Consider the following 12,612-nt stretch of genomic DNA (forward strand, 5'->3'; position numbering starts at 1 on the left):
TGGGTACTCTAGGCAAGTTTGGGTGTTCTTGTGCATCTCCCCTCACTTCATATCAGCTGGATGCTTCACTCTCAGCTCTAGCCCTCTGTAGCTATGTCCTTGTCCATGGGCTCAAGTGTTCCCAGGTCTCACCATACTTTGGACCAGCCTGACCTTCCTCTTCTCTCTCTCATCTCCAGGTCAGTGTGAGTCAATGGACTGTGGTTGAACTCGGCCCATTTCATCATTGCCACCTTTCCCCCCTCTTCTACTCACCTCATCAGTAGACAAATGTGGTGGCCAGCAAGCGTTCATACCTGTGTTTGTATTCCCTTTGAGTTTCATTCTTAGATGGGTGTTTGTCCTGAAGGAACTTGATTGCTTGGTTTGATGGCTTCCTGGCAAACAGCTTGGTTATTCTTGTAGTAGCCCATCATGCTGATATTTTTGTTTGGGCTTTTTCCTGATCTTTCTTTGAAGATGTATCATCTGTTGCTCTAGCTGTTCCAGGCTGGTCTGCTTGTCCTTGCTAGTGGGAATGTCCCACTTCAGAATGTTCTGCATACGACTCAGAATTCCACCTAAGGTCCTATACTCTGCAAAGGCTTTGCAAGAGGACTATTTCACTGGGCAAGTTCTAGAATCCCTTTTAGGTATTCCAATCAGTTATGGGCTGAAGACGGCCTTACAAGTTTTCTGTAATCGTGTTTCCCAACATTCCTTTCTATCCCACTCACGTGTCTATTTTACAATAGTAGGCAAGGGAAACCAATATTCATAAGACAGTCAAGAATTTTAGTATTATTTTCCCTCTTCAAATTATGCCTAGATCCCTGTATCACAGAGCCCTGTTGTTCCAAGGTTGAGCATGCATCACTGTTTACCTCTTAGGCCATGTAAACCTGTCTCAGTGTTCACCTATCTATCTTGTTCTTCTGCCTTCTCCCTCTTCTTGTTTTGCCCTCCCCAACATCCGAACTAACCCCCCCACCTCAACACCACTGTTTTGGTTACCATATATTCCATTAATTCTTCCCTCTATTTAAGACAGTCTATTTTATCCTGTAATCTACCTGACCTTATCACCACTTGGATCTCTGTTCCTCTGTGTTTACCTTCTTTCACCTTGTAATTGTTTTGATCATAGACTGACCTGCCAGATCCTCTGTTCTTATAATTTTATTTTGTTCTTGACTCTTTCATTTGTCAATTGAGTTCAGGGTGATGCTGCCACGTACATCATTCTTTGGTTGTTGCCTGTTCTTGTTGGTTCTCAGTCCACAGAACTTCCTTTAGGATGTTTTTCATAGCAGGGTTTCTTTGGCAAAATCCCTTAGCTTCTCTTTATCCTGGAATGTTTTGATCACGCAATTGTATTTGATTGACAACTTCACTGGGTAGAGGATTTTTGGTCGGCAGTTTTTTTCTTTCCAGGTTTTATATATGTCTTCCCATTGCCTTCTTGCCTGAATGGTTTCTGTCCATAAATCTGAGCTTAATCTGATTTGTTTGCCTTTTTATGTTACACTTCTCTTTTCCCTAGCTGCTTTCAGGATTCTGTCCTTATCTTTGATTTTGGAGAGTTTGATTATTACATGTCTTGGCGATTTTCTTTTAGGGTCTATCCGTCCTGGGATTAGTTGAGCATCTCTTCAGCTATCTCCTCTATGTGATTGTTCTTGTTCCAGAATGCTGGTAATTCTTAAATTATTCCTCTTCATGTTGTGCAAAATGAATCTTAGGCCTTCTTCACATTTTTCTATCCTTTATTTTGGTTGTTCTTCTATCTTAGTAGTATTGCGAGATTTATCTTCTAGCTCACTAGTTCTGGCTTCTAACTCTTCAATTCTACTCCTTTGCCCTTTTAGTGTATTGTCCATTTCTGACATTCTATTATTAATTGTTTGGACTTCTTTACATAGGTTTTGAATTGTTTCCAGTGCTGTATCTATCTTATTTGATTGTTTGTGTAACGCTTTCCTGACTTCTTCCTTATTTTTCTCAACTCCATTGTATAGTATTTTGATACATATTATAATCATTTCTGAATTCCTTCTCAGGCATTTCCAAAGCCTGCCCATCTTACAGTATGGAGTGTAGGTTTGCTTCCAGCTCATTTGCCTCAGTCATTTTAATCTCGTTTCTGGACATGTGCTGATGTGGTCATCTGTTTCTGTTTTTGGATCATATTTAGGAGTTACTGTGGCCTTAATACTTAAATGGGTGTGTATTTTGGTATTTTTAATGCTTTCTGATTGCCTCTAGGTAGATGTGATCAGGAGATGGACTTCCCTTTTCACTCTTCTTCCTGTGTAATTTCAAGAAACCACTGTTGGTTGTTGTGACATAACTCAGGATTTAATTTTCAGCCTATTTCCTTTTTAGTTTGCCTGTCCTGCTCCACAATCTCATTCAGGCCTTTTGCCCAGCGATAAACAGTTCAGGGCCTGCTGTGGCCTGTTTACAGTTGTTTTTGGTTTTAAGTGGAAACTGTCACTTTTAATTTTGAGAAAATCTGTGCACATGTGTAGTAGAACCCTCTGGAGGTGGGGGTGGGGTGTCTACTTGCTCTGGCATCTCCTCTAGTCACCAGAATGGAGGTGTGAAGCCAGTGAGAAGCCAATGAGTAGATACCAAATATAATAATAATAATAATAATAATAATAATAATAATGTCCACACCTTTATCTCCGTGGTTCTGTCAGGCATTTATGGCTGCTCTGATCCTTTCCCCACTTGGTCTCACCCAAGATGGTGGCTCTGGGAGTAGCTGAGCATCTTGGATTAGAAAGGAATGGATTTCTTGCTTCTGCTACAAATTCCCCTAGCTGTAAGCCTACCAACCTCCTAAATATTCCTTTATACATGGTTCAGACTTCTGGCACCATCCCCTGAGCCTGCTTGGTCCAGTATTCTGTTTTGTTGCTGACGGAGCTCCTCACAGCACATCAACTTGATCCGCCATCTTGTTTGTTCCCATTTCAACATTTTTTTTTACATGTACAATTCAGTGACATTAATTTGTTCACCAGGTTGTGTAATGACCACACTATCACTCAATTTTCCATCACCTTTAACAGAATCTCAGTGCACCTTAACCTTTGATCCATTTTGAGGTTTTTTTTTTTTTTTTTTTTTAAATGTGTGAAGGAATGCTCCAACTTTACTCCTTTGCATATGATTGTCCAGTTGTACCAGCACTATTAGTTGGAGAGATTATTTACCCTTTTGATTGTGCTTGACATTGTTGCCTAAAATATTGAACATAGATGTATGCAAGGATTTTGCAAGGGATTGTTTGGAATCTGTAAATCAATTTGGCAAATATTGCCATCTTGGTAACATTAAATCTTTCAATCCATGAACACACACTTTCCTTTCACTTGTTTAAGTATTCTTAATTTCTTCCAGCAATGTTTTATAGTTTTCAGTGTGCTAGACTTACACTATATTTGTTAAATTTATTCCTAAGTGTTTTATTCTTTTTGATGGTATAGTAAATTAAATTGTTTTCTTAATTTCCTTTTTGGATTATTTGATAGTGTATAGAAATGCAATTCATTTTTGTATGTTGATCAATTTTGGTAAATTCATTTACTAACTTGAGTAGTTCTTTGTGAGTATATTTAAGTAAAAGAATATTGATTCTACTCAAATTATTCTAGAATATAGAAAAGGATGGAAAACTTTCTAATACATTTTATGAAGCAAGCATAACCCTCATACTAAAACCACAGAAGGACATCACTAAGGTATAAAATTATAGAACAATATCACTCATGAACATAGATGAGAAAATTCTCAACAAAATCCTAGCCAACAAAATTCAGCATATCAAAAAAACCAAAACAAAACAAAAAAACAACACATCATGACCAAGAGGGACTTATATCAGGGATGCAAGAATGTTTCAATATTAGAAAAACAATACAATATTATATATGTAACCCACTGCATAAGTAAAAATAAAGAAAAGAACCACACAATCATATTGATTGATACAGAAAAGGCATTTGACAAAATCCAACATTCATCCCTAATAAGAACACTCAACCAAGTAGAAATTGAAGAGAAATTCCTTAACATAATTAAGAGCATATATACAAAACTAACAGCCAACATCACTCTCAATGGAGATAAACTGAAAACATTGCCTTTGTGAACAGGGATCAGACAAGGATGTCCTTTATCACCATTCCTATTCAATATGGTGTTGGAAGTCTTAGCCACAGTTACAAGGCAAGATAGGGAAATTAAAGGCATCCAAATTGGCAAAGAAGAAGTAAAACTGTCTCTATTTGCAGATGATGTGTACTATACATAGAAAACCCCAAAGACTTAGCAAGAACCCCCCCGAAAACCTACCAGAACTCACTGGAAGATTTAACAAAGTGGCAAAGTTCAAGATCAACATACAAAAATCTGTCGGATTCCTCTATACTAATAATGGCAGCAATGAAAAGGAGATTAGGAAAGCAATACCATTTACAATAGCCAAATGATGAAATAGTTAAGAATAAATTTAACCAGAGAAACAAAAGATCTATACAAAGAAAACTACAAAACACTATTACAGGAAACCAAAAGAGATTTTGAAAAATGGAAGAATATACTATGGTCCTGGATAGGAAGACTTAACATTGTGAAAATGTCAATACTACCCAAAGCAATCTACAGATATAACATAATCCCAATTCAGATTCCAATGAGACTCTTTAAAGATAGGAAAAAAATTACAAACTATATGGAAAGGATGAGCAAAGCACTGCTTAAGAAGAACAAAGTTGGAAGCCTCTCATTCCCTGATTTCAAAATTTACTACTTGGCTACAGTGGTCAAACAGCCTGGTACTACTGGTACAATGAAAAATACATAGATCAATGGAATAGAATTGAGAACCCAGAAATTAACCCATCCACATACAGCCAACTGATCTTTGACAAAGGGCCAAAGTACATTGAATGGGTAAGAGGTAGTTTCTTCAACAGACGGTGCTGGGAAAACTGGAAATGGATACACAAAAGAATAAAATAACACCTTTATCTCATACCACATACAAAAAAACAACTCAACATGGATGAATGACTTGATTGTAAATCCCAGAATTATAAAGGTCATCATTGAAAAATAGGGACAAATTTAAGGACACACATAGACTATCAATACAAACACAATATAAATATCAATACAAAATCAATACAAATACAGGGCACACATAGACTTTCAAATATTGTGAGAATTTCACAAACAAAAGTAGTCAAAATAGATGATTGGGATATACTCAAAATTAGAAACTTATGTGCATCAAAATATTTCACTAAATGAGTAGAAAGGGAGCCCACAGAATGGGAAAATTTTTGTTTGCAACGACATATCAGACAAGGAACTAATTTCTAAAATCTATGGGAAACTACAACACCTCTACAAGAAAAAGACAAATAACCCAATTGTAAAATGGGCACAGGACATGACCAGACACTTCACAAAGAGATTTGAGCAGCCAACAAACAAATGAAGAAATGCTCACAATCATTAAACATTGTTGTTGTTGTTAAGTGCTGTTGAGTCATTTCCGACCCATAATGACCCTGTATAAGGTTTTTGAGAAGCTTCTGGTGAGCTTGAACTGCTGATCTTGCAGTTCAAAGGTCTTTGCAGTCTGGTTTATTAATCCACAATGCCACACCATTAGACATTAGAGAGATACAGATGAAAACAACAATGAGATACCATCTCATACCATCAATAACAGTGAAATTCAAAAAAGCAGAGGACAATAAATACTGGCGAGAATGTGGGAGAGAATGGGTATGTGAAATGGTTCAACCACTCTGGAAAACAGTATAGCACTTCCTCAGAAAGTTGGAAATAGAAATACCAGCAATTCCTTTACTTGGTATATATCCACAAGAAATACAAGCCAGAACACAGTAGATACATGCACACCAATGTTCATAGCAGCGCTATTCACAATAGCAAAAAGATGAAGACAACCTAAGTACCCATCAATGGAAGAATGGATAAATAAACTTTGGTACTTATATGCTACCTTGTAGAAGAACAATGAAGCTGCAAACTACCACATAACATAGATGAACCTTGAGGACATTATGCTGAGTTAAATAAGTCAGTCAGAAAAGGACAAATATTTCATAAGACCGTTATTGTAAAAGCTTAAGAAAAGATAATCATACTAAAGGAAGCATCTATCCCTTGCAGTTTTTTCCAAGCCAGCCTGTACAGCAATTTGCAGCTTTACGATGTGATAAGTAAAATTTCTTTGATTTGAAAAAACAACAATAAAAGTATTGACACTAGGCTTCCAGTTCATAGAAGCATAAGTTTATTCCAAACAAAACATGTTTAAACATGTCCTGAAAAATTCTTTCAATAATAAACTTGTATTAGTCTTGTTGGAATCCTGGTGTGGTGGTGTGGGTTAATGTGCCAGACTGTAAAGCCTTTTGAACTGCATGGTCGGTGATTCAAGCTCACCAGCTGCTCCTCAGAAATCCTATACAAGGTCGCTATGGGTTGGAATTGACTTGACGGCACTTAACAACAGCAACAACAATCTTGGTAGATTTTACTAAAACACAGGATAATCAAAACTTCTTATTATGTGTAAGTTTTAAGGAAATTATGAATTGTACTGGCAAGAAAAATGTTAGTAAAGTTGCACTGAGGAATTTTTTCTGTCACAACAATATACTTGCTTATTCTTCAAGGGTAGCAAGGGTTGTCCTACAAAAAGTTTGTTGAGAAATCTTACCCCGTCCATCCTACTGTCCTGATCTTGTCCCTTCAGACTTCTTTTTTATAATTGCCCAACTCAATGAACATTTAAAATGAACATGCTTTGAGTCCCTCATGGAGGCCCAAGCTGCCATTTTTGACATGGTGAGCATCAAAGAGGGCAGAATTATTTCAGGAAGGATTAGAATGATGGAGCCGCTGCCTTCAGAAGTGTATAGACTTAGGTGGAAGATACACTGAAAAACACAAGCTTCACATTTAGATAATATTGTTTAGTAAAGATTTCTATGATTTTGTTTTTTATGATTTTACCTTGGTATGTGTGTACAAATTCTTTAGAATTTAAAATCATGTTTTCTGTGAATAAAGATAATTCTACTTCTTCCTTTTCAATTTTGCCTAATTGCCAAGACAGGACTTCCAGTAGAACGTTGGATAGAAACAATGAGAGTGGTTATGCTTGCCTTGTTCCTGATTTGTCTCTCAGCGTTGAATACAATGTTAATTGTGTGTTTTTCAGGTTGAGGAGGTTTCTTAGGCTCCTTTTGTTCCTACTTCATCTTAGTGTTTTTGTTTTAAACATGAAAAGCTGTTGATTTTTGTCATATGGGGATTCTGGATTATTTTAAATGATAATGTGTGTTTTTGTATTTTTTTCCTCTCTAAATTCTATTTATGTGGTATATTACATTAACAATTTTCATGTGTTGAACTGCCATTGCACTCCTGGGATAAAACCCACTTGCTCATGATGTAAGAGCAAATCCTTTTAATATGCAGTTGGGTGTGATTTCCTAGTATTTTGTTGAGGATTTTTAGATCCATAATCAGAAGTAATACTGCACTATAATTGTTCCTTTCTTGTGTGGTCTTGTTTTGGCTTTGGTATGATGGTAATCTTGGCCTCAAGATTATAAATTGCTCCCTCTTCCTTTACTTTTTGGAAGTATTTGAGAGGAATTGGTGTTAATTCTTTTTAAATATTTGGTAGACTTCACAAGGGAGGACACTGGTCCTGTATTTTTCTTTGTTGGAAGATTTTTGTTTTAATTACTGATTAAATCTCTTTATGTGTTATATGTCTTTTCAGGTTTATTTCTTCTTGGGTAAGTCTTAGTAGATTGTATGCTTTTAGGAGTTTGTCCATTTCATTTTAAAATCAAATTTGTTGCCTGACAATTGTTCACACTATTCTCTTACAATTCTTTTTATTTCTGTAATGTTGGTAGTAATGCCTCACTTTCATTGCTCATTTTAGCATTTTGAATATTTTATTTTTATTTACTTGGTCCACCTAGTCAGAGTTTTGTCAATTTTGTTGAGTCTTTTCAAGAAACCAGCTTTTTAATTTTGTTGATTCTATTTTTTTCAATGTTTTATTTCATTCATCACTCTAATCTTTATTATTTTCTTCCTTTTGCTATTGGATTTAGTTTGTTCTTTTTCTTCTAGTAACTTAAGTTGTAAAGTTAGACTATTGTCCTGGGATCTTTCTTCTTTTTTTAGTGCAAGCATGTTGTTGTTGTTGTTAAGTACTGTCGAGTCGGTCCTGACCCAGTGACCTTATATAGGGTTTCTGAGAAGTGACTGGTGAGTTTGAACCACCAACCTTGTGATCAAGTGCTTAACCTACCAGCATGCATAGCTGTAAATTTCCTGCTTTTCTGTACTCCATGGATTTTGGTACAGTACACCTCATTTTTATTCATCTCAAATAGACGTAGTGAGAATTAGTGAGAACTTTGGGAAAATGAAGTTAATGGAGTTAATTTGGGAGTTCTTAACACATTTAAGGAAGTTTTTGATGATAGTATGGCTGGACATGTATGTGGGGAATGAAAACAGAAAAGCAGAAAACACTAAAACTCCAGAATGAAACAATGTGGAAGAATCTATAAATTTGTAGAGGAATCAGTATGTAAAGTACTGGAGAAAGATGAGGTTTTTTGCTCTTGCAAAGATGTGAAGCCATATTTAGTAATCCACTGTACTGAAGCTTTATTTCTACTTCAAAACCTATAATGACTTGTTTTAGGTCAAACAGGCTAATTGTTAGGGTTAATTAAAACTCCATGGTCTAATGTAGAAAGCTCCCAATCAAATGACCTTCCAAATACAGTTTTACCTTTCACGGATCCTCATGAGGATACTTCTACTATTGCCCAATCTTTTCTCACAGTGAGTCTGCAATGCTGGGCCATGTGCCTTTACCACCACTCTCAATTCTATCCTTCTCATAGGTTATGCCTGAGCCATCTTAGTGTAAGTTTTCACTTTCATGAATTCTTATAGCCAACATAAACATTGATTAGTTTTCTTGTTCTCTCTCCAGCCCCCCGCCCCCACCTGCCCAGTTTTTTTCAAGGAGCTCTGTCTTTAGAACCTTAAACCAGTTCTAAAATTTCTCTAAGAGCCAGATCTTCGTATCCTCAAGTTATTATATCCCCAGGCATCAGTTTTCTCACTAGGACATGACAAAAGACTTTCTAAACTCTTTCCCAGTTCTGTAAATCTGTCACATGTGTGGATGCAGCACAACATGAAGCAAAGCACAGAGAAGAAATAGATGCTTAATAAATATTGGTTGGTTTGACTCATTCTAAAATCTTGTTGAAATAAACCAAAGATGGGGATATTTGCAGTTTAATTAGGACTTTTTTTTTTTTTTTTTAACATCAAAACAACTTCTCACAACACACAAATATGTTCTAGATTCTACTGTGTCTTACAGCTTCTGGAGTACTACAGAGAAGTAATTAAATGGGAAATTTTTTCTGAGCAGTTCATCTAACATGGATTTGTTATGAATTGAAAAGCAGTCAGAAATTTTTAGAGGCAATGTAAATATTGTTGGTGTGTGTCACTGAGTCTATTCCTAGTCATAGTGACCCTATAGGACAGAATATAATTGCTTCATAAGATTTCCTAGACTGTAATTCAAAACTACCAGCTGTTCCATGGGAGAAAGATGAGACTTTCTGCTCCCGTAAAGATTTACAGCCTCGGAAACCCTGTACAGGGTCGCTATGGGTCGGAACCGACTCGACGGCACTGAACAACAACAACAAATCTTTATTGGGGAGTCCTGGTGTGGCGCTCTGGGTTAATGTGCTGGACTGCAAAGTCGGTTTGAACTGTTAGTCAGTGGTTCAAGCTCACCAGCTGCTCCTTGGAAACCCTATACAAGGTTGCCATGGATCAGAACCAACTCAAAGACACTTAACAACAACAACAAAAACTTTATTGGAGTAGATCCCCAGGTCCCTTTCCCTTGGGGCAGCTGGTGGATTCCAACTGCTGACCTTTCAGTTACCAAACATTTAACTGTTGTGCCATTGTTGTTGTTGTTGTTAAGTGCCGTCGAGTCGGATCCGACCCATAGCGACCCTGTACAGGGTTTCCGAGGCTGTAAATCTTTACGGGAGCAGAATGCCTCATCTTTCTCCCGCGGAGCGGCTGGTAGTTTCGAACTGCTGGCCTTAAGGTTCGCAGCCCGATTCGTAACCACTAAGCTACCAGAGCTCCTCTATTCCTTATTATTATTATTATAACTCAATCTTATTATATGGTATAGGTATACAGCAATTTAGTAATGAATGATAGCACATAATTACGTAGGATCCTTATTGCTTTTTAAAAGAGATATCACATAATTAACATTGGTTCCATACTGTTGCAAGTGCCACTGAGTCAGTTCTGACTCATAGTGGCCCTGTATAGGGTTTCCAATAATTAGGAATTCGTGTGTTTTTTGAAACTGTGGTGCTCTGGGTTAATGTGCTGGACCGCAAAGTCGTTAGACATGTATGTGGGCAATGAAAACAGAAAAGCAGAAAACTGTTTTATTGTGAATTATGTGATAGTTTTCATGGGAGAACATTAGCTTTAAATTCATCCTATTGTATATCATTACATTGCTATGGTTACAATCCCCTCCATGCATCATCAACCAACCAAAGGGTACACCCTGCAAGCCTGCCCCTTGGTCCTCAACACACAGCCCCTCTCCCTCTCTGGGTCTACAGTCCCCAGCTGCCCCATCTCTCTACGTCATTGTCTCTGCCTCTGTCTCTGGCATCACTGTTTCTGGGTAGGGTCCCACACTCCGCTCTTTTCCCTTGATGGTCCCAGGGGCCTCTGCTCCTGGTCTGCAAAGTCAACCATTTCCTTCCTTTTACTACAAACATCTACCTTCACATTTCATACCCTCACAGTCAGTCCTGATAGTATAATTAGGAATTCTTGAAGACAATACTCACTGTGGGCTTTCAGCAATTATTTTCCATAATGGACAAAGGGAAGATAAAAATGATTATGCTAACTGACATGATCATTCACTCAGGACCCCTTTCATTTGTTTTAACTGCTTTATCAACAACTCACAGCTCAAGGAATCAGTACAGAATTGTTCTTTGTGGAGGGGAGTTTTAATTAGGTCAGGAGTGGGCCTTTGACTTAAGACAGCTCAAACCCAGGGAAGTGATATGGAAAAATAGATAAAAGACCAGAATTTACATGATTCTGAGGGAAGTCTATATGATTGGCTCCCTCCAGAATTAAACTATAGGATATTGTTATGAATTGGTTTGTGTCCTGCAAAATTGTGTCAACTAGGCTAGGCCATGGTTTTCTGTCCTATGTAATTATCAACCATTGTGAAGTCATGCCCTTATCCTAAGTGTTGTAAATCCTAGTCTCTATAATGTTAATGAAGGATCTCTGGTAGCGTAGTGGTTACGATACTATGAATCAGGCTGTGAACGTCAAGGTCAGCAGTTCGAAACTACCAGCTGTTCTGCAGGAGAAAGATGAGGTTTTCTGTTCCATTAAAGATTTACAAGCCTCGGAAACCGTGTGCAGGGTCAATATGAGTCAGAACGGACTCCAAGGCACATAACAACAATAATGTTAATGATACAGAATTAGTGGCATTTATGTAAATCATCCAGGATGCAATGTACATGATTAAGTTGTATCTTGAGTCAATCTCTTTGAGATAGAAAAGAGATTAAACAAGGGAGCAGAGATCAAAGTGACCTACTACCCGCAAGGAAAAATAGGCTGGAGCAGAGTATATCCTTTGGACTTGAGGTCTCTATGCTGGGGACCTGCTAGACTCAGGAGACACAGAAAGAGAAAGATTTCTCCTAGAGATGGCACTTTGACTTACGACTTCTAGCCTTCTAAACTGAGAGAATGAATACATTTCTGTTAATTAAAGCCATCTACTTGCACTTCATGGTACTTAACAACAACAACAACAACTTGTACTTCTGTTGCAGAAACATTAAATAACTTAGATGTGGGCAAGAGTAATTATTTGGAAAGAAGTAAGGAATGAGGTAGAGATACCTTGAGAAGTAGAGAGACAGACAGACAGATATATAGAGGAACAGATATAGATAGATAGATAGATGGATGATAGCATAGCCATGTTGAGAGTTGTCTACATTCACTGTAGCTTTCTATTCAGTTCTCATTCTTGTTCTGGTCCTAGTGGTTCCTTTGATATAACATAATTCTTTCAGTGAACGCATTTCACTAACCGTAGTAGCCCTGGTGTGGTACTATAGGATAATCACTGGACTGTTAACCACAAGGTCAGCCTTCAGACCGACTAACTACTCCTTGGAAACCCTATCCAGGGTTAATATGAGTGAGAACTGACTTGATGGTACTTGACAACAACCACAGTTTACCATATGCTAGTTGAGTTATACAAATATGCAGGTGCCAACAGGACTTCTTATTAAAGACAAAAGGAAACTATCTTTCCCTTAGAGGTATCTATTAAGCACTCTGAATCTTAAATAAATTCTGGTTCAAGAGAGAAATTTTATTAGATATCTTGTTTGTTTGCTTTTTAAACTCAATAAA

Source organism: Chrysochloris asiatica, unplaced genomic scaffold (assembly GCF_000296735.1).
Source record: "Chrysochloris asiatica unplaced genomic scaffold, ChrAsi1.0 scaffold00014, whole genome shotgun sequence".
Taxonomy (NCBI): Eukaryota; Metazoa; Chordata; class Mammalia; order Afrosoricida; family Chrysochloridae; genus Chrysochloris; species Chrysochloris asiatica.